Below are 24,272 nucleotides of genomic sequence, written 5' to 3'. Positions count from 1 at the left end.
TATTAAACACCTTCAAATATTTATTCCCCTTTAGCCCAGCGATACAAGTTCTAAAATTTTATTTTAAGATTTTATCTTAAAAAAGTGACCAATACTTTATGGCCATAGATCAGCTTATAGGATTGTTTATAATTTTTTTTTTTTAAAACCTGTCACTAGTTTGAACATCTAGCAATAGATTTATTAATTAAATTGTGACATATTATACAATTGAATTGAAAATATTTTTGAAAACAGTTCAAAGTATGGGAAAATATTTCCTATATGATAACTACAGAGTAAAACATAAGAGTAAATGTGGTAAAAATTGGAAATTTGAGGGGGGAAAAGTCCATAAAGGTTGATAGATTGATAGATTTAGAGACACAAAGGAGGGAAGAAAGGAGAGAAAGAACAGAAGGGCAGGAAAGGAGGAGGAAAGGAGGAAGGACAATAGACTTAGAGTTATTCACCAAAATACAAATAATACATTGACTTTGAGTTGAGGAAGTCTGATTTTATTTTCTTGTTTATACTTTTCTATAGTGTTTAACTTTTCCACAATAAACATTATAAAACATACTACATAAGATATAAAAATATCGATACTAATTCTACACAAATATTTCTCATTCTATAATTTGCAAAATAGAAGTTATAAAAAAGAAAATGAAGACAGGTTTTGAATGAAGCCTCAGAACTCTATACCAGTCATTTTGTGGTTGTGGTAAGAAGCTTCAACCTGTGGACCATGCCTCCTCAATTCTGAGACATCTTTCAGTATAAAACACACCTTGGGAGATGAGGAGGAGGATAAGAATTAAATAATAGCACATTAAACATACTCAGAAAATTTAAATTGTCAACAAAGTGCTTTCGTAATTGAGCAAACCCAGTCAATGGAATGAGAATTTTGTCTCCCACATTCTCTGATCTCCCTTCCTGATCAGCTTTCCTCAAATTGCACCAAGCCTGTGGACTTCAGACATTTTCATGTCCACAGGTAGATGTATGGTGCTCCTTCCACTAATTCAAAAGACACAGTGGATTTTGGAGGTAGGGAAGAAAAATTTCTCAAAATGACTGAGCAGCTAGCTGCTAGTCACTGTGTACCCAATGCCATGAGCGCTGACTAGCTTATAGTAAGCATACTACCAAATACTTGAATGAGTAAGTGAATGAATGAATGAATATATCAATATAAGTCAGGCAGTCAAAGAGGGCTGCTTGGCCAGCTCTCAACCCTGGCTCACATCAGTAAGTCTTTGTCAATTATGTACTTGGGAAAATGGCATTAGAGAGAGAATGGATTAGGAGAGGGATTTAATTAGATAACCTGAAGGTCACAACTCTCTCTCTTCACTTTGTAATATATCCTTTCTTTACTACCAGTGAATCTATTTCATCTAAACTTATGCCTTTCTACAGTATAACCTTAAACTTTCACCAAAAACAATTTCCTAAAGAAAAAAAAAAGATAAAATCTAGTTTATACACAGGTTTAGGTTAGAGGGTAATCTATAAGAGAGAAAGCCAGATTTTCTCATGTGAACCCTATAATAAATACAGTAATTGCCTTCCCAGTAGAACAAGAAACTGAAGAACACTAGCTGAAAGTTCCCTAAACCACAGAGATGAATATGATAAGGCAAAGTCTGAGTACAGGAGGAAATCCCCATGTACCATGATGGAAGAATGTGCATTTATCAGATATCAGTCTGGGGCACAGCAGTACTCTGGCAATGTCAGAAAAGCAAGATATTGCAAGACATTTTAACTGTTAGTTTCAGTAAAGTTTGGACAAAGTATAACACAATTTTTGGATTAGATTGAGCTGACAAATTCTCTAATTATTGCTATAGTTTCAGCACATATTGTACTGTGAAGTGCTCAGCAGATTAAAATCATGTGAAATTTTATGTTAAAAAAATCAAAAGTTATTGAAGATTTCAAAATTCTCCACTTCAATTACTAAGGGAGCCTTTAAAAGCCATCCCAGCAATGAATCTGTGCATGACAAGAGGCTAGGAAAGGTAAAAAGTTGTTTGCTTTATTTTTCCCCTGTTTTGTTTCCATCAAAGCAGACCAACTATCATTTTTTTCTTGTTAACTAAGCACAAATTTTAATTGCCTACAGCTCCTTAGCACTCTTTCTATGCAAACTTTTGTCCCCTGCCTTTTGATAACTCAATACTTTCTTTTTTTTTTTTTTTTTTTTGGTCATAGGGAAGATTTTCTCTGCATTCTGGCAAGGAATACAGCAGAATTTCACACAGGAAAAACACATCAAACACATTTATAAGTGAGCAAAAACTACAGATTCAGATATGCAGATTCATATATACAGAATACAATCAGCGATCATCTTCCACTGTGTAAAAATGTAGAAGGAAGGGAATTGATATCTACTATTAACACATATTTTTTAAAATAATTTGGAAGAATTATAGGTGTTTCCTAGTTATAACACTGGTATTTCACACACTGATGTCGACATTACCAAAACAAACATATTGTTCTTACAGGGTATATAGAAAAATTCTAATAATCTACCTAACTCAAATCCATAAACTCCACAAATTTGAAATCTTTACACTCTGGAAATGGAAAAAGTTGCATGTCATAAAATGAAGATGATTACAGAATGAAGCCCAAACCAAAGAAACACCCAAAGAGGCAAGTGAGAGAGTTTTGGCAAACCCCAAAACAGAGAGGAACAGCACTCCTGGTGACCAGCTCGGCCAGGATCTGAGCTTCATGAAAAACAAGACTGAAGAGGAGAGATAGTGAAGCACAGAGTCCCCTGGAAAAGGTAGATGACACTATTCAAAGAAATCCCATTTTGTAAATGACACATTAGGAAATAAGATTTGTTTTTTAGCTAGCACTATGTAACGCCTTCTTATAGACTTCATTTTTGGGTACACTGAAGCTATGAACTCAAGAAAGCACAAGCAGCCTCACAAAAACATTTTCTTTAAGGCTCATTTTTAAGTCTGAAAAAGTACCCTAATATTCATTTGAATTGCAACAAGGAGACTACCACAAGTTTCAAGGAGCAACCGACAATGCTTCATAGCCTCTCATAAGGCTTCATTTTACAAGTACTTCTTTTACTTTCTACTTAGATTTGCACTTAAAAAATATATGAGTTCTACTTTTACCAGCCTAAAATCACCTACTAAACAAGTGGAACTGTTTCACAAATATTGAGCACTTTTATTCTATACATCTTCTAGCATAGGGGTCCTCAATTCCCAGACCACAGACTGACACATCATGTGCTTCTCTAGCTCATTCTCTAGCACATGATGTGCTTTTCATTTTACCCCTTTAAACTCTACCCCACAACTTGCTCCAAGCTACACACACAGGTGATACAGCTCTTGCTGTAAGTAAGCCTTCACTCAGGAATGGTCCTCATGCTTTCCTCTACAACTGTCTGTTCCAATCTGCTTCTGCCCAGACTCTCAACCTAGTTCTATCGTTGTATATCCTGCAAAATCAGACTGACAGACTCACCTACTGTCACACTACAGAAGTTGTATCCTATAACAGTACATAGCTCTTCTCCATCAAGAGCATGTCAGTTCACAGGATCCATGCTACCTACCTGCCATCCCACTCAGTAGCACTACAACCTCTAACCAACTAAGGAATACTAAGAGACACTACAAGCCAGTCCAAAAGATTGGTACCTTCTACAGTAACAAAAACAGCATAAGGCACATGTCCCTGGGTACCAGGCAAGGGCATTCAGAGCAGGAATTGGTCCTTAGCATTCTTTCTACCATTAGAACTGATTTCTACCCCTACCCATGTAACAGGACCCATTCAAGATCAAAAGTGACAGCAATCCTGTGGTCTACAAACTTACATGTAGAGGAACATTTCATAATGATAACAAGGTCAATTAATCAGGAAGATTAATAATCTTTAATGTGTATGCACATAACAGCAATAACATAACTCCAAACATATGAAGCAAAAATTGGAAGAACTTAAGGAAGAGGTAAACAAATCCACAATCACATGTAAAGATTATAACACGCTTCTTTCAGTAAGTGATAGAATAACTAGACCTAAAATGATGATGATGATGTAAAAGATTTGAAAAATACTACCAACAATCTTTAACTGATTGGCGTTTGCAGAATATTATACCTTATAGATGTATACACATTCTTTTCAAGTTCTGATGGCTCATATGCTGAGATAATAATTTTCTAACCACAAGAAAAAAATCAGAAATATCTAGAAATACCTCAAATATTTGGAAAACGAGCAACACATTTCTATATAAAATAGTAGACAAAAAATATATATATATGTAACTACAATATATTTCAAACTAAATGATATTGGAAACACAACATGTCAAAATTTGAGGGAGAAAGCCAAAACAGCTTGTAAAGGAAAATTTATAGTTTCAAATACTCATTTTAGTAAAGTTTAAATTCACTGACCTATAATTCTACCTTAGAAAATTAGAAAAATAGCAAATTAAAACCAGAAGAGGAAAAATATAATTGAGATAGAATCAGAATGCAAGTTAATAAAAATCAAAAAATAAGGAAAATTTAAAAGGCAAAGTTTTTAAAAAAGATTAATAAAACTGATGTCTAGAAAGACTTATCAAAAGGAAAAAAAAAGGAGAAATAACGCCAATCATATGAGGATCAGGAATAACAAGAAATTTTACTATATATCCTCTAGCTATGAAAAACTAATAAGGCAAAATTATAAACAACCCATGCTAAATAAGTTTGAGAACTTATGATGAAATGAATACTTTCTTGAAAAAAATATACTGAGCAACACTGAGAAAAAGAAGACAATTCTGAGTAGCCCTATATCTATTAAAAAAATTAAATGTTTATTAAAAACCTCACCACACTCATACAAAAAATTCCATTACCATATGGTTTCACTACTGGATTCTAGTAAACAATGAAATAAGAAATTATACCAAATTTATAAAAAATATTTCCAAAAAACAAAGGAGAAAGAATAGAACAGACTTCACAAACTACTTTTGTGAAAAACAGAGAAAGAGGAAATACACAACTTGTTTTATAATTTGATATGCATACTAGTATAGCTCTATACCAAAATTACAAAATATTATGAGAAAAAAAACACTACAAACCAATATGTGTAATAAACACAGATTCAAAAAACTTTTACAAAATATTAGTAAATCAAACCCAGAAATTTATAAAAATCGACACCAAGCAGAGTTTTTCTAAGAATGTAACATTAACATTCAGAATTTGATCACTGTAATTCAACATATTAATAAAATTATTTAAAAAGCAACATAAAAGTGAAATCATATAGTTTTTGGTCTTTATCTGGCTTATTTCACTTAGCATAATATCCTCTAGGTCCATTCACATATATGTGGAATCTAAGGAACAAAATCAACAAACAAAACAAAACTAGACTCATAGATACAGAGAAAAAACTGGTGATTGCAAGATGGGAGGGAGGTTGGGGGACTGAGTGAAAAAGGTGAAGGGATTAAGAAGTACAAATTAGTAGTTATAAAACAGTCATGGGGATGTGGAATACAGCATAGGGAGTATAGTCAATAATATTTTTAAGGAAAAAAAAAGCAACATGATCACTTTAATAGTTTCATAAGAAATATTTTAAAAATTCAAAGTGATTCATAATAAAAAAAATCTCTTAATAAATTTTTAAAAAGAGGAAAATTACTGTGATAAAGACCTACAAAACACTACAGAAAACATTACACTTAATAATGAAACACTGAATGCTTTACCCCTAATACTGGAAAAACAACGAGGATATCCACTCTTCTTATTTCTATTAAATACTTTACTGGAAATAATAGTACAATACAGAAATAAAAAGTTATACAGATTGGGAAGGAAGAAGTAAAACTCTACTTATTAATATACAGCATGAACATCTATTAAAAAAAACCCTAAGGAATCTTAAAACAAAAAAACTACTAGAATTTATTAATGAATTTATCTAGGTCTCAGGGCACAAGGTTAATATGCAAAAAATCTATTATATGTCTACACAAATCCATTTGTCAGAATTTTTAAAAAGCTAAATAATTAGGAATTGATTTAACAGTAGATGTGGAAGACTTCTACCTTGAAAACTATAAAACATTGTCCAGTAAAATTAAAGAACTAAATAGAGAAATGTACTGTGTCCATGGACTGGAAGACAATATTAATATTTTAATCCTCCTTGAATTGACCTATGTACATAATCCTAATTAAAAGTCCAATAAACTATATTCTTAGAATTGATAAATTAATTCTAAATTTTATGCTAAAATTAAAAAAAAATCTAGAATAGTCAAAATAATCTTGAAAAAGAACAAAGCTGGAAAAATCAAACTGCTTACTTAAAACACTTAACACACAAACAAAGCAATGAAGAAAATGTGGTATTAGAATAATGACAGAGCAATGGGACAAAATAGCAAGCAGAACTAGATCCACACTTTTACAATCAATTCATTTTTGACAAAGGCACATGGCAATTGGTAAAATAAAGTCATTTCAACACATAATACAAGAACAATTAAATGTATGAGAATACTGCCATTTATTCAAATGAATACTGTCATTTATTCAAAACTTGCACAAAAATTAAATTTAGCTAAATCATAGCCCTAAATATAAAAACTAAAATAGAAGACAAGATGAATTAGGGGACAGGAAAGATTATTTAGAGAACTCATAAAAAGCACTAATCATTAAAGAAACACTGATAAATTAGAGTTCATCAAAGTTAAGTCTGCTGCTCATCAAAAGACATCATTAAGAAAATAAAAAGCAAAGAATTGTGAGAAAATGTTTCCTATCTCTGACAAAAGACATGGAGACAGCTATATGAAGAACTACGTATCATTTAAAAAAAGACTAACAACAACTAAAAAATGGTCAAGACATAAATATTTGTCATAAAAGCTATAAAAAAAGTCAGTAACCACATGAAAAAGTATTCAATGTTATTAGTTATTAGAGAAACAAATTAAAATCATAGTGAGGTACTGTTTTGCACTCACAAGAAGAGCTAAAATTAAGAAATGTACGAAAGCAACTGAAACTCTCATACATAGCTGGTGGAAATGTAAAATGACATAATCAAATTTGGAAAAGGTTTTACAATTTCTTAGAAACTTGAAGATGGATTTCCCTATAGTCTAGAAAATCCACTCTTATTTACTACCCAAGAGACATAAAAATACATGTCACAAAAACACACAAGAATGTTCACAGCAACTCTATTCTTAATAGCCAAAAACCGGAAATAGCCCATGTATTCATCAATAACAGGATGAGTAAACAAATTTTGGTATATCTGTACAATGACGTACTACTTATTCAGCAATAGAAAGGAATTAACTACCGATGTATTCAATACCATGAATCTAAAAATATTATATAGAGTGAATAATAAATACACAAAGGTGTACATACTCTAAGTTTCCACTTAAATAACATTCTATAACAAACCAATTAGTGGTGAAAAAATAAGATTAAAGTTTCATCTAGGAGATGGAGAAGGGGATTAAATGGAAACAAAAATCAATGGATTTTTCGGGGTGAGGATAATATACTATATCTTGATATGGGGCTGGGATACACAGGTATGTTAATTTAGTCAGAGCCATCAATGGTACACTTAATATTTTCCATTTCATTGTATATAAACTAGGGGATTTCTAGCAAAGATAAAGTTTAAAAGGACTAGATTTACAATCCACCTTAAAGGGCTAAAAAACAAAACAAAAAATATGAAACAAGTTTTCAAACATTGGGCGGAAAGCAGTGCAGGGCTATAATTCCCCAGAGGAGAGAAATAAATAAGGTGATCTCCCACACACAGATCCACTTGTGCCTACTTATTATCTGAAGGCAGTTTACAGGCTACAGTACAAGGTGGCAGAACCCAAACAGATCCTGAATAACAGTGAACTGAAAAGACACATCAGAATTCAGAAAGGCCAGACATACAAGGCTTGGTAAGGGTAGAATGCCATAAAGGAGGGAATTGTACAGAAAAAAAGCTCTGGAAATATGTAGAGTGGTTTACCAAAACTTTTGGCTACCTATTTGTGCATGTATGAAAGCAAACTCTTCAAAGACCAGTGGTTCCAATGTTTTTCCCTAACAGTGAGTAACAAGGGCAAGTCCTTTAAAGGAAAAACATGAGTAAAGATTAGACCAAAAAACTTAACCCCTGGCACCCCACTTGGACCACAAATGAGTATTGCTGTGGGCAAAATATCTAAGAAATAATAGCCAAAATAAGGCAACAGGTAGAAAAGCAATCCATGGAAATCCATGGAAGTGTGGCTCTTCACAAAGCAGTCCAAAAAATAACAGAATCAGTACTTCCTTCTTCTTTATCCCATTTCAGCGGTTCTCACACCTGAACCTGCCTTGGAATCACTTGGAAGACTTGGCACAGTTTCTGATTTAGTAGGTCCGGAGTTGGCTCAATAACTTGGATTTCTTACACATTCCCAGGTAACTAATGCTGCTAGTATGAGGCCTACATATAGAGAACCACTGCCATACTCTATTCCTACAAATAATATCACTTTCAAAAGATTGTAATTATTTTCTCTAAGCAAAGGTCCTTTCCAAAGCTGCTACACTTTCAGTCCTAAAACAAGAATAAAACGAGCAATGGAAAGCACTCATATTTTAGGCAGTTTCACTGTTCATCTCATAATAACCTATTTTGAGTAAACTGGTATTGATAAAATATATATATATATATATATATATTCACTACATGTGAGCCCATTTCAACTACCATTTTTTTTAAATGGTCATGCTTGATATTTTCATGTTTAGCTTTAAAGAACACTTTTAATATAATTTTTATTCTCTCAATATAGAAGACTTTTTAAACTAGAGACATACGATATAAATGAAAAAGGAGGAAAAATTTTTTTCTATGTTAAAATTTTAAAAGTCTGCTCTTAAAAAGATACTATAAATAAAGTAAAAAGGTAAGCCACGGCCTAGGCAACGATATTTTTAACACATATGGTCAATACAGAGTGAATATGCATAATATCTAAAGAATATCTATTAAATCAAAAAAGATGATCCATTAGAAAAAATGGGCAAAAGAGATGAACAAATCACAGAAAAGCTAAGAAAATGGTCTGTAGGCATATGAAAGACTGTCACATATATATGCAAAGAGACATTCAAAATTATTCACTTCACTGTAATAAATTACAAATAATCTAAACATCTATTAATAGAATAGCTAAATAAACTGCTTTATTCATGTAATCAAATATTAAACAGTAAAAAAATGAATGAACCAGAGCTATATACATCAAAATGAATTCCACAGTTAAAAGAAAAGAAAAATGCATATAATTTGATATAAAGAGTATTACATATTATTTAATACATAACCATATGTAGGAAAAATACAAAGAAATGCATAGGGTGATACAGTGCAAATTTAGCAATATGATTATTTCTGCAGGGGAAGGAGGGGATAAAATCAGAGGATGGGTTTCTTCTGCCTTATTACAAAGGTCTACTTTTTAAAGCTGGAATACAACAAATACACTGGTATTTGTTGTATTATTCTTTATGCCTTTTTGTATGTCAAAATGTTAGACATATATGAATTTTAAAATTTTTCTCTTCTGTTGGAATGACTGAATGATCTTATGTGTGATTTAAAAACAAGGGCCCAAAGATAAGATTTGAATAAAGAATTCCTATAGGTAATAGACTCAAGCCCATCCCAAGTGCTAAAGGAAGCATATGGATGTTACCATGAAATGTGGAAAGTTGTATTTTTAAAGCGGTGCTCACTCTTTGAGCAGAGCACTATCTTTCAATCCTTAAGGAGTCAGAGGCTATGTTGTCTTTCCCCTCTTCACTCCTCCACCAATACCCCCAGGCAGGTCTGAATAAGTAGGTATATTTTCTGTTGAATTGGGTAGTGGAGGGACTAAGGCCCAAACTTCAGAATGGAAGGTTTATAGGCTGAACCCAGTTCTGTCCTTTGCCAATTGAATGACAGTAATTTCTGTATCTCCCTTTGTCCATAAAGTAAAAAATATACGGTTGACTCTTGAACAATGCATGGTTTAAGGGGTGCAGGCCTCTTGCATAATCTAAAATTTGTGTATAACTCTATATTAGTAACATTCTCATAAGATTGTTTTAAATTCAAGAATTGTTAGTTATTTTTATCACTAGCAATATTAGTTACTACTATTACAGCTATGCTATTACAATTTATTTGGAGGAGAAAAATAAATCTTGGAACCACATAATTCCTAATTTTGTCCTCTCCTACCCAATTTTATTAGTTTAACCATTACACTGGTCAATGTCTTCCCTGACACCAATTAGTAAGCTTGAATCCTAATGCAGTTCTGGTATAAAACGATTAGTCATTCTGTGCCCAACTGTTCACTTTTCTAGACAAGGGGAATTGTTTACTTAACAAAAGCTTCCATCATAATTGTTATTATTAATTAAATTTGTACTAACTTTGGATCAGTGATGTCTCTAGTGAAATTATTTTGTTTAATTCCAAAATATTTTAAAATCATAAAGACATTTTCATACATCTACCACAAATACAGATTCTTCTAAAACACACATACTCCCTTTCCCAAAAATGAGTTGTAAACAGTTCATTAATTTAACCATTATTCTCCATGCCAAGTATATTCGTAATGCTTTGATATTTAGTAATGATTGATTTATAACATTCTGCTGAAAGTTCTTCTGTGATTAAAATACATTTTAGAGCAAAATAAAAATAAGTTTAAATAAACAGCTGTGGAATTTTTTCAGGCACTGTTACCAAACGTGATTCTGCAGATTTAAATTCAGAACAGTGTGACACAACCCTAAGTGCTAACAGCAGTATTTGATCTGAGTAGACATACAAACATTCGACAACAAAAAAGCATGCGTCAATAATTCATAGGTCTAGAGTCAACTCTCTTGGGTAAGCAAAGTGTATCTTTTTATTTTTTCTTATATCCCAAGCCACTTTTTGCTGTGAGGAAATTCTTTCCTCTTCAACCTGCCAGTAGACAGGATCACCTGTTACAATCAGATGTTCTGCTGACTTCGGTTGTTTTAGTCCATTAAGACCCGGCAGCTGGCTAGCTCGATGTGCAAGTCACTAAACCACAAAAGACAGCAAGCGTTCTGGAAATTCAGTATTCCTTGTGCCCCCAGTAATCTTAACCCCACAATCTCCTTCAGGTAGGTGAATCAGGTTTTCTTAACGCAGCCCTAGGCAGGTAACATGTTTCCTAGACTCTGTTCATGCTGGGAGGCAAGCTGAGATCCTCATATCCCTCTGGCCCTACTTAATCTCCTATGTCTAGGGCCTAAATAAATCCGCATTTCTGCCTCCCCTTGCCCAGTTAAATCCCCTTCATCCACTAACTTTAAAAAACATATTAACACAGAAACAGCCAACTATCTGGGGCTGTGATCACTTTGAAACAAAGGTCTTCTAGCTATAAGATAGACTATCAATAAGGAATTGGAAATTTAGATGAGTGGCTACATAAATACAGAAACAGGAAATTCAATTATTTGCTGTTATTTTAAAATAAAACTGCATATGCATTTGCCCACCAAACTGTGCCCTTAAGTCATCAGAAATTGAAGCCAATGATAAACTATTTTTTTTTCATTTTCTGTAACATTTTTTAATTTGAGAATTCTAATATTTCACTTCAGGAATCCAGCTCAGCTATTTTGTCAGAAAATATCCCTGTGGCATGAGGGTTAAAATTCGTAATTTAACCAATTAAATTACGAATTTTAAATATAAAAAGAACACTTTTCTTCTATTTGAAACACTGGGAAGCGTCTCATTGTACTTTTTGATAGTCACATCAGAAACAAAACATCACGGCAATTCATTCGTTCATTCAACAAGTTTTTTGATCACCAGCTATGTCCAGAGAATATAGCAGTGATTAAAACAGATGAATTCTTTAACTCACATTGTTTACATTCTATTGAGGGCGGTCACAAAATAAGTAAAATATGTGTATGTCAAACTGTGATAATGTAGGTAAAATGGAGAGAGAAGGTGAGGGATTGGTTGCAATTTTAAATACAGTGATAAAGAAAGGCCTCAATTAGCAAATGAGTTTTGAGCAAAGATGCAAGGATAAATGAGGGAGCAAGTTATGATGATGTAGAAGAGCAAGCCAGGTGAGAGAAGCTAACAGGCCTAAGGCAGAGGCTATGCTTCATAGAGTACTTGCACCAGTCCTATCATATCTGATCTCCATAATAATGCTATATATTAGGGTACTTATTATGCCCATATTACAGATGAGGGTCTGAGGCCCAGCTATTTTTCTACTTGCTCAGTGTCACACAGTAAACAGTAGTGCTAACACCTTAACCTAGGTGTTACTGCTCAGTCCAGTTTTCCACTGCATGGTCTGCCACACTCCTGTGTCCAAGTCCACGTAATGCGACTTGTCAGAAACGACTGATTAAACTAGACTGTTGCAAGGGGTAATTGTAATGGTGATGGGTCTGGAGACCTCATGCAGAACCGCTAAAGAAAGAGAAGACTCAGAGGAGCACAGCATTTGAAAGGATGTCAGATAAAAGAGGGAGAGAGGTGTTCAATATTCTTCCAGAAAGCAGAATTAAATAATACATGGAATATATATGCAGACACACTTCCAATACATAGCTGAATGTGTCCAGTGACAGAAGCTGTCCAACAATGGAATGGGCTGTCTTTTGAAGTTATGAAATTCCAATTGCTAGCCTTATTCAAACAGAGGCTGAATAGCCATTGGTCTGAGATGAAGAAAGATTTCAGCACTTCACTTTAGTGAAGGCTACACAGATTGTTTGACATTTTTCCAATTCTGAGTCTGTGATCACACAAGCACCAGGGTAGTGCAGTGTGGCAGTTAAAAGTTCCAGCTGTATAGTCAGACAGTTTGGTTAAAATCCAGTCTCCACCACTTACATGTGTTGTACACTTAACCTCTATAAACCTTGGTTTGCTTATGTGAAAAGTGAGAAAAATAATAGAAGCTACCTCATAGGGGGTGCTGTGAAGATTAAATAAGATAACCCGCGTAAAGGACCTAATACGGTGCCTGGCACATAGTAAGAGCCTAGTAAAGTTTAGCTTATATATGTGTATTTGGGAGCATGTGTAAAAAATGTGTATATATATATATATTATATAAAATGTGTACAAAATTGTTTATCTCCATTTTTACTCTTTTACTCAGTGGGTCAATGTCTAAAGCTGAGTTCTTACAGCATAGGAAATTACAACATGATGATGCTAACGATAATAGTAATAATAAGCACTTAGCTTCCTAGCCTAATTATGTGATATTATGTCTCTGTTACCAGGAAATATGCAGAAAAGTTCATCTTTTAAACGTTTGAGTCACCAAATTAAAACTCATGAAAGAAAAATCAACATTTTCTTAATTGAAACAACTATTAAAAATCCAGAGCCTTTCAGCATGAGAAAGAATACCTAACAATCTGCACCTGTATTTAATGTGTATCTATGCAAGTAATCAAATGGGCACATTTTGTATGCATACACATACACACACACACATATACGCTTTTCATTTCGAAATTAGGGGCTAAACTGGAATGCCCACAGTTACTTTTAAGTTACTTCTTAATAAGAAAAATTATTTCAGGTATTTCTTATCAAAGTCAAGCATTTTATGTATATATGTCTGTATTAATAGAAAATAAAGAAGAAATAACCATAGAAAGGTACATTTGTATGCTGGAACCCAGAGATGCTTCTACATGGTGGAGAATGAGTTATAATTTCAGGTCAAGTTGCCATCACTCTTTTGTCTCTCCGGATAAACTGACATTTATTATTCACTGAGAAAACATCCAAGAATGGACTTGAAGGATAAAAGGAAGCTTCTACTTTAGAAAAAATGTCACTATATTTTGTTTTTGCAGTAGAATGCTTAATGCTTTAGAAAGCCATTGTATGATACATTAGGAAAGAAAATAATTTCAGTATTTGTGTGACATAATAGTATATGTATGGATTTATATCCATCATAATATTTGATCTTCAATATAACCCTATGACATAACTGGTATTATCCTTGCTTTATGAATATACAAATAGAGGCCCAGGGGATAACTTGCTTGAAGTCACATAAGAAATGAAAATACAATTTGACCAATTTGACTCTAAAACCTTTTATCTTTCTGTACTGTCTGCCACGTAGACACATTAAATTAGCATATTTTGGCACAGATAATCTATTTTAATACATTTCAAGTATAATAAAATTTATTGAGCACCAAAACTATATTGAATATATGTCATGGACCCTTAAAAGAGATAATTCAGTCTGTCACCCAATGACAGAACCAGGAGTCCAATTCAGTCTCCATGGACATCACAGTATTGAAAATTTAATTACCTAATGATCAGTTCTTAGAAACTCCAGACACTCTGTACGTAACTTCTGGTTATTAATCCCAGGTCTACCCTTGAAAGCAAAACATTGTCATTTACTTTGTGAAACCACTCTCCAAGAATTTGAAGTCAGCAATCATGTTCTTCTCTGTAAAACCCCTCATACCCTTTCTTTATAACCTCATAAAATTGAGCCTCTTTTCATTGTGGCAGCCTCTCCTGATTATTGATTTGTCAAAAATCCCTTGTCAGTAGTACTAAACCTCCAATTCAGCGATGAACATAATCAGTTGCAACACTTGAACCTTTTTCATAATGCAACCCGAGACGGTAATAAGTTGTTGAATGGTCATGTCTCAGTGATGGCTCATATAAACATAACAGAAAACAATATCTTTCTTTTTTTTTTTTTTTTTTTTTTTTACCAAAATTGCTAGATCTGTAGTCATACAATTGACTCTTTTGAGAAACAAAAAACCAGCTGCTATTCTAGCTTTGCTTCTCTCCGCTGCCCTTGGACAGTCTAGCCACAGAGGACTCTTGCTGCTTCCTGAACAAGCCATATGCTCTCATGATTATGAGCCTTTGTCCAGGAACACCCTTCCTATCTCCTGCCTTCAGATTCTCCACTTGCTCTTCAAGGCCCAGCTCGATTGCCCCTGTCTGAGGTCCTTTGGATTCACTCCCCTTCCTTCCTCCCCCTAGCTCTATGAATTGCTCTCTTATCTGCATTTCCACAGCAATCTGAAATCATTCTTATCACAAGGTAGTACCAGTAGCCATTTGGAGGTCTTCTCTCATATTAGACAGGAAGTAAGCTCATCAGAAGCATAGTCTGTGCCTTTATCTTTTATTCTTTTATTGTTTGTAGCACTGGGCTCTATGTGAATGATTAAGCCATACTCTACATGAATGACTACAAGGTTGGAAGTGAAACAGTTCACAGAAAGGAGAGATTAATTCCAGCTAAGGGATCACAGAAAACTTCATGAAGACAGAACTTAAGGGAAGACAGGCAAAGTTAAGGAGATTTAGTGATACAGAAATTAGGGCCTGCTTGGTTATATGGACAAAGAGAAAGGAATCAGTAGGGATTAGAAAAGCCATGAGCCTGGCTGGAGCATACAGCCTCAGAAGAAACAAACGTCTCTTGGACACCTATGCATAATGGGCACTATACATTTACTATATTCAGCACTTCATTGAGTTGCCTCATTGCATTACCTCGTTTAACAATTCTGTGATGTAGAAATTAGTATCACTATTTAGAGCTAAGAAAATTAAGGTTCGGAGAGGGTAGTCTTCTCAACGATGCCTAGTTAACAAGTTGTGAAACTATATGTTTAATATTCATCTTTCTGCATACATTCTTTCTATAATACAGTTCCTGAGCTTGGCGACAGGAATTAAGTGCAGCCTGGATAGGAGTGGGCCTCCTTGATCTGCCCTGTGGTCATCTTGTGCCTACCTTGAGACTCATCTCAACTTACTACCACAGCAGCACATGCCTGCATGTGCAGACACACACACGTGCGTGCATTCAGACACACATGCGGGCACACTAACACCAAAAGCACTGTTAGATGAGGGATGTTTCCTCCCAAAGGCTACCAGTGAGACAGAAAAGAGTAATACTGCATATCAATCAAGCAGAAAATCCCCATCAAAAATCATTTCAAATATATTTTGAAGAAGCAAGAATAGCATAAGGGCTAGAAGAGCAGGTTCAGGAGCCTGGTTTCCTAGCTCTGCCCTGCACTAGCCATGCAACCTTAGACAAGTTATTCAACCCCTCTGTGTCTCACTTTGTTCATTGATAAAACGTGAATCACAATGGTATATAACTTACAAAGTTACTGAGGAAATAAAATTCGTTAAGGCACATGACCCCTATAAATACTATCCCGCACACAGTAAACACTCAATGCAATGCTTGGTCCACTGGAGATGAGTAAATGACCATGATTCAATCCCAGGCCCACTATCTCCAGTGGCTGTGCCTCCACATGGGTCTTACAATAAATCTATTAAGAGCTCAGGAAAAGAGGCACTTGTGGGCTGATCTGAATGAGAGAAGGATCTCTGCAGGAAGTATGGAGCACTCAGAGGCAGAGTGAGTAAAAGAGCACTTCAAATGGGAGGATTGTAAGAGCAGACAGTAGATAAGGACAATGACGTGGGTATTTGTGGGAGGGTACATGGATCTCCTTGACTGAAGATTAAGGTATTTTAGGGACTAAAGGAAGATAATATAATAAAGGGAAGTTAGGATCTTGAAAGTCAGTCAAAGGAGTCTGAACTTAATGCAGTGGACAGCTGGAAATAGGAGTAGTCTTCTGAGTAGGTGTCTTAGGAAGAGGATTATGCTGGGTAGGATGAAGCTAGGAGACTACTAACACTCCACAGTAAAGAAGAGCTGGAAGAGAACTAGGCCAGGACACTGAAAGTATGTACAAAGGATATGGGAAGCTCTAACAGATGTTTGTGAAATGACAGGGCTTGCTGCCAGACCGGAAAAAGAGTGAGGAAGACTTGAATATGGTTCAAATATTAGGTCAGTGAAGTGATGGACTCCAGTCAGAAAGACATACTAAAAATACTGGAAAGTACAAAATGTACAAAATAACGCTGATAAAATATTCACTTAGACCACTTGAACGTTTCTCTAATGTCATTTCCTTAATTCTTTGCTGAGCCTTAGTTTTTTATCAATGAGTGAAAACGAGGTAAGCATATTAATAATTAATGAAGCCAGCTTTCTGCCATGTATTTTGAATCAGTGCCTTTCTCAGTGATCTTATACAGTAGTCATATTTCTAGAATATGCTGCAAAACTGGGAGTGTATTAGTAACTGCTAAAGACTTTTACATTAGCAACATAATGTGAAAGGTGCAGCCAGGGTCTCTGCGTTGAAACGCTGCCCACAGTTACACTACAGTTACTTGCATCCATGCAGCACTTAAAGTACCACAATTTTGGTTTTGGGAAACTGATTTTGATGAGGTGAGTTTATTGGAAATACATGTAATTTAAAAAATCTATTCATTATATAGATGAAATAGTGCTTAGTAATTATCACATAAGTAGATGGATGATAAATTGTAGATGACTTTTTTAATTAAAAGACAACAACTTTTATAAGAGTGAATTATTTACAAGCCACATTTATAATGATTTTTTTTTTTTTAGGAAGCAACAACTTCGTGAGAGCTACATTAGTGTTTTCTATAATATAAATTTTTTCTATTATATAATTTTTTTTTCAGATTGTCTTGAGAAACTTACATTCTGCCAACGAACATTCAACACCATTTATTGGTTGTGCCAGGCAGTAAAGATAAGGATGACTCTTCCCTCAGAAGCTTTGCTTCTAAAGGGAGGCAGACAAATAAGAAAATAAATGAAATGAAAACTAATGCATAAATAATAGAACTTTAAAGTACACAAACGGATCAGAAAAGAAAGAACATTTTCTCCTACCATTGCTCCAAGGGAGAGAAAGAAATGGACTATATGCAATCGGCTATTGTAAAATCCATTTTGGAGAATTTGAAAAGACTCACAAATATGTTTTTTTTTTTAATCATGCAATAGAAGGAAGACATAGGAAAAGGAATAACTAACAAGTAGCCTCTGAAATATTATATTAAATTATAGTTAAGTTTTAAAAGTCATGTCACTCTCTCCAACCATCAAAATTACTTTCTAATAGGTTGTTTTCATTCTTCTATTCATTCGGATTAAACCAAAGACACATTAAATACAAGAGAATTTATCTTTCGGAGTTCTCCCATGGTGAAAGCAATCTAATCAAAAATGAAATGGGGAATGAGCTCACTGAATAAAACTGAAGGAAGAATTAAAGAACCTGACATATTTGGGAAGCCTGTTAAAAAAATTAATTGGACTTTCATTATAAAAATTGACTTAAATTAATGGTATACTTAAGAACCTACTTCAAAACATTTCTTTAAAGTCAATTTAATTATCAACCACAAAATATTGCATTTCAATATATTTTGTTGTATTTCCAAAATGTGAGATGTAGAGTTATGGGCTTAAGCACAGAGTGAATGCCCATGAAGGAGCAAAATACTAAAAATCTATAAGTATGTTGATATCTGCTGTTCAGATTTTAAACCTAAATAAAAAGTTTAGCAAAATACTTTAAATAGTGCCCCCTAGAGTAATGAAAGGATAATTAGTGTTCTTTTAAAAATGTTTATTTTAATTAGTTTCAAGTATACAGTACAGGACCCGGGCAGTGGGTAGAAGAATATGTGTATACATATTCTATCACTCAGGTGTGTCTAAAGATGTTTGAGGAAGTAGTGAATTCCCTGCTGTGGAAGATGTTCAAGTACAGATAGACATGATAGCGATGGAGCAGAATATACCCAAACTCTGAACAGAAAAGTTAAATGGATCACCTTCTGGGATTACTTTCACCTGAGAATGTGACTATAAGAAATGGATACCACAGTCACTGACTCTGTAGGACTTAAAAGTCATTCAGTGGCAAACAATAGGTATCTTTGGGAAAAATGGTAATAATATACCCATCAGGGTCCAGGCAGAAAGCTGATGGTACCTCAATTTGTACAATATGAGGAGAGTTTAATAAAGAAACTATTTCTAAAAGTGTGGGCAACCCAAGGGGTTAATATAATGTTCCAGGGGCCAGTAATAACAGCAATGGGGTAGGTGCATTCTTCACCTAGGGGTAGCCCTAGGCCTAAAAGGATAAAAGGAGGGAGCAGTTACCAGACTGGGAGCATGGTGACAGCATGGTGAGGAGAGGACCACCTGACAGGAGCTGTGACGTTTATTCCTACTGGATCATCCTTATGACTGTGGAGAAAGTAGGGACTGGCGTGAACCAGCAGGATGAAGGGGTAAGGAAAAGATCAGAAGGGCCAAAAGAAAGACATCTAGCACAAATACTACCTAGGCAAAGCCATATAAAACAGGGCAAACAATGAAAGCCCTAGACCAGGTAAGAGATTGGAATATATTGTCTCTCAGGTCCCTTCTAAAGGATATAATACTGTATGTATTTTTACTGGTAGAGTCAAAGATCTTTACTATCATTGTATAGCACTGGATCTTTTTCATTTTTCGGGCATCCCCCTAGATATGTTCTCTGAACTGAGCACTCAACTAAGCAATATATATGTTCTACCTAATAAGGTAGTATCACAGAATATACATCATTGGAAAATCTGAATATAGAACCATCTAGCCTACCTTAGTGAAATAATTTTCCATTAGATATCTTTGGTACTCGTTCCCTTATTCAACAAATGCTTAATTATCTCCTACTTGTCCAGCACTGTAACAGACACAGAGATAAAAAGTCAACAAGACAAGTTCCCTCTGCCTTCATAGAGCTTTTAGCTATGAACCATTCTAATCTATAACACTCTGTGTTCAGTAAAGGAATCTTAGAAGTGCTGTAGAGATCACAGGTTGGCAAACTATGGCCCAGCAGCCAAACTTCTATAAAGCATGTTTTATTGAAACAACTATGTCCATTCACGTACGTATTGTCTATTGCTACTTTAGTGCTGCAACTTCGGAGTTGAATAGTTGCTACAGAAACAGTATGGCCTGAAAATCCTGAAATATTTACTATCCGGTCCTGTATAGAAAAAGTCTGCCAACACTTGCTCTAAATAAAACCTAATGCTTTAAGGATGCATATTACAGAACACATATTGTCACTCATAAAACATCCCTCGGTGCCCTACTTACAAACCAAGTCATGAAGGGGGCTGGCCTCCTGCAGGGTTGTATTTCTACTGTTAAAGGTTTTGTTTGTTTGTCTTTCCTTCTTTCATTGTAAAGGCAGATAACGAAAAGTATCATGTGATAACTGTCTTCTATTAACAACTCTCTTCATATATTCACATTGTTTTATATTATATCTAGTCTTCTGATTGATCAATTCTTCCACATCATAGAAGGCCCAATTTTACAAAAGATCCTTTTCTCTGAATCACGCCGAACAAATTTTTACAAGGATGACTTTAAGCTATCTTTTAAACTAAACAATAAAATCGATCGTAAAAGCACTTAGCCAACACTCGGGTGCTATATAAATGCAAAATCATAGCAGCAATAGTACCTTTGCTTCTCTGCAGACAGAAACATGAGTGGATGCTTATTCCCCAATCACTTGACCCAGAGAGCATTAAAATTTTAAACAAACAAACAACAACAACAGCAAAAAAACTAGCTTTCATTGGCTGTTACCAAAAATTCCTAATAAGAAGTGACAGGACCCTTAATGTTTGTGATTCCTCCAAAGGACATTAAGTAGCTGAGGCAGTGGTGGCTGTGGCTGACTATTGATTTGCCATTCCCAAACTCCTTTCCTTAATGGGAATTAATGTAGCATGAATAAAATTAAATGGGCACTTAGTTCATATTTAGTCACTATAACGCATCAATAACTGGCTTTGAAAGTTCCCTGCAAAGACTTGGTTCCTGAAAGTTTTCCCACCCCACCAGTTCACTGATCAAATACATTTCAAGTGCTCAAGAAAGAGGCCATTGAGCCCAACAGTTTACAGGAACCAGAAATCAGATTATAATAGAGAGGCAGCATGGAAAAAGGACAGCTGACTTGGTAATCAGAGAGATCTCTTTTAGGTACCAGCTTAAACATTATATCCTTTAAAATGTTTTCCTCAATACCCTTAGAACACGCCAGTCACCTCTAACACATATGCTCTTAACATTCCAAACTCTTGTTTCAAATCAGTTATCACAATTGCTACTGGATAATTCCTTATTTAATTAGTTGCACAATGTCTATATCTCAGTGGCAAGTCAATTCCATTGAGCTCATTACCTTTTTGTTCAGAACATAAACCACTACAACTAACATATGAGCACTGAAAAAAATATTAGATGATTGACCTCACAAATGAATGCATAGGTAAGCCAACTTGATCCTATCCACTCTGCTAGCATATAAGAAAGGAATGGTTATTCTGTGACATGCTCCTCAACACTAACTGCCAATGTCGTTCTGTCTTTATATACCATGAGCTATGTTCTAAGAATATGTACTAATTGCAAACCAACTCTTTGTACCTCTCCACAAACTATCTCCAATCTAATTTTTCAATCTCTTTTTCTGTACTAACTTCTAGCTCTCAATATATAATCATGCTCAGGTTGCTCCCAGCTATTAAAAAAAAAAAAAAAATCTCCAATTACCCCCGCTACTAGACCTAACTGTTCTTACCTGTTCTAAGGTTGAAAATGACATCATAGTTGGCGATACTTATGTTTGCTTGCAAATTCTCTTCTACTTCTCTGTAACATCTGACTCTAATGGCCACTCCTCTATTCTTACACTTTGCTCTCTGACTTTAGTAGTAGTAATCCCCTCATTATCCTTCTATACCATGCCCTGTCAATCCTATAAGCTAATATATCTGAAAATGTGTCTACTTTTTCCTTAAACCATTAACAACTCTTGTGTTTATGACTACATCAGCCTTCTGACTTATCTCTAGCTCCCTCCAATCCATCCCTCCCAGTGTAGTCATATGTTTACCTCGAAAATGCTCCAAAGTGAGCTGGCCTAATTTAAGTGTCTCTATTAAATTGTGACTCTGACCTTCATCTTCAAGTGTCTTTGTACAGCAGAGTTTAATGTGCATATGACATACACATGCCCTATGAAAGAACTAAAATATTCCCTCTGATCTTTACCATAACAGCCATTGGACTCCAAACATATTTATATATGCTAAAACATATTTAAGTTAACATTTTATACGCTTTAACAAGGCCTTCAAAATACTGGTTTTGGAAATCTGGTTCCAAATACTGGTATTCCTACCATCATTCATCAGCTTGTGCTCTTGACCTTCATTCTCAAATTTTACCTTTAAATTTTGTCATTTGTGGTCCATTTCCCTATTTGGCAAATCATCCAGATACGACATACTCCAAATTATACATACCATTCATTGCACTTGACTTAAAACTATTCTAAAGCACTAAGTCTTCCCAAATAAAAAGAAGTACAATAGTGGGTAGGAACTCACAAATCTCTGCCAAGCGACTAAGTCTCATTACAACCACAGATATACACTGGAAATCTCTCGATTTTAAGTAGAAAAAAAGGGAATACAAAAAATCCCGAGAAAATGATCAATGTGTGTTATTAGACACAGACATAGCTATTGACAAATACATTCTTCTCATGAACAGACCCCATGTTATGTGCTTTTTCTATATTATAATTATTTTTTGGATATTAAACAGTCCATTTCTCTGTAATCTATGGATCCTAATGGCATTCATGTCCAAAATATGTTTTGCCCCTTCCAGAATATGAAGCTATTCAAAGCCTTTCACAATTGAGTTCAAGCTACTTCTCCTGTCTTCTTTCCTGACATTTCAGACATCTCGATACTCTAAAACATCCTTTGATCCAAGCACACCTGGCTTCTTTCCTTAACTCTTACTAATCTTTTCATCTGTAAAGTATTCCCCGCTTCTGCTCACATTTCCCAAATACCTGGTACTTATCCTTCCTTAAGGTGCCAGCTTCTCCACAAAGCTCCTCTGTCCCACAGCATTTTACCTGATCCTTCTAACCCTTTCCATCTCCAGCACAAGAACGAGAGATCCTTAAATCAGACCAGGTGTATCCCATCTTTGACACCTATAGCATATTACACAGTTCCTCAGTTCCTCAGAAAAGGTGTTCAATAAAAGATCTGCTAAATGAATGGATTTACCAACCGTACCAATGGCCTCAAAACAGGGGCCTCTCCTTACCTAGGAAGCCTCAGGAACCACTTTGGTGGTCAAGCCAGCCTTGATCATGCTCAGAGGCATGTACAGTACCAGAGAAATCCACAAACCTGTGGCCGGACTCTTCAGTAAGTGGAAGCTCCAGTGCAGCTGCGATTTGCTTAATTAGCTAACGATAAGTCCCGACGCTGTGCGGAGCGCCACACAGCTGCGAATGGTTCCAACTCAGGTCCAAACCAAGGCCACGAGAAAAGCACGTGCGGTCCACCTGGGCAGAAGGCGAGGCCGGCGCGGTGGGGGAGGGGAGAGGGTACCGGGCGCTTCCCCACCTACCTTCAGGGCTCCCGCAGAGGACGGAGGGCGCCCTTCGCGGGGGGCCAGGAAGCGCTGGTGCAGGAACTCTGTGATCCCCTGGACGGGCGGGAGGCTGGGACGGCGGGCCCAGGCAGCTAGCCCGAGACCCTGCGAGTGAAACGCTGCCCAGTTCTCTGCCTTCTCTGAGGGAAGTGACAGGGAGAAAGAAGAGCCCCAGCGACCACAAGCCTCAGAAGGCCTCGCGGCCACGTGGCCCCGGCCGGGTTGGCGGCTTGCGCAGAGAAGCCAGCTCCGGCGGCTGGTGGAGAGAAAGCGCCCCCAGCTCAGTGTGGGAGCCCAGCAGCCTTACCGTGCTTCAAGTCTCTGCGGAGTTCAGAAAGGAAAGTCAGGTCGCTTTCCGAAGGAGTGCGCCCCCTAGGGTTTTCTAGCTGAGAAGCGAAATCGAGGCCTTGAAAAAGAAAAAAATTGCTTGGAGAGGCTTCAGGTGGAAAGAGATGCATTGATTTTAATGGAGGGGGCGGGGGACTTCGAGAACTGAGAAGATAATGAGTTCTAGAGCAATGTTTCTTTTTCCAAAAGTGAAATTAAATGTTTATTTCTAGAAAGAAATTGTGGTTATAGTGATTTTGCTCACTTTTTTACGTTTCATGTTGTTTTTAATATAATCTTAATCATGTTTTGCCTTATGTTGTTCTAAAATGTTTTCATACTGTAGAATCTCAGCTGG

General features: G+C 35.6%; 1 protein-coding gene across 2 annotated transcripts in view; it reads right to left on the bottom strand.

Moving 5' to 3' along the window:
* Positions 1-23,905, bottom strand: part of MEI4 (meiotic double-stranded break formation protein 4) — a 166,632-nt gene extending 142,727 nt beyond the window's left edge. Inside the window, exon 1 of one of the 2 annotated variants that reach the window (XM_016157353.2) lies at positions 23,895-23,905. The gene's annotated coding sequence lies outside the window, so the exon portion shown is untranslated. Of the gene's footprint in view, positions 1-23,563; positions 23,873-23,894 lie in introns of those variants that run through there. The other variant, XM_016157352.2, reaches the window with a different exon arrangement.
* Between the last annotated feature and the right edge of the window lie 367 nt (positions 23,906-24,272).

The sequence above is a fragment of the Rousettus aegyptiacus genome, unplaced genomic scaffold, assembly GCF_014176215.1.
Source record: "Rousettus aegyptiacus isolate mRouAeg1 unplaced genomic scaffold, mRouAeg1.p scaffold_m13_p_1, whole genome shotgun sequence".
NCBI lineage: Eukaryota > Metazoa > Chordata > Mammalia > Chiroptera > Pteropodidae > Rousettus > Rousettus aegyptiacus.
Note: the sequence above shows the minus strand (reverse complement) of the source record. Positions and strands in the feature narration are given on the sequence as shown.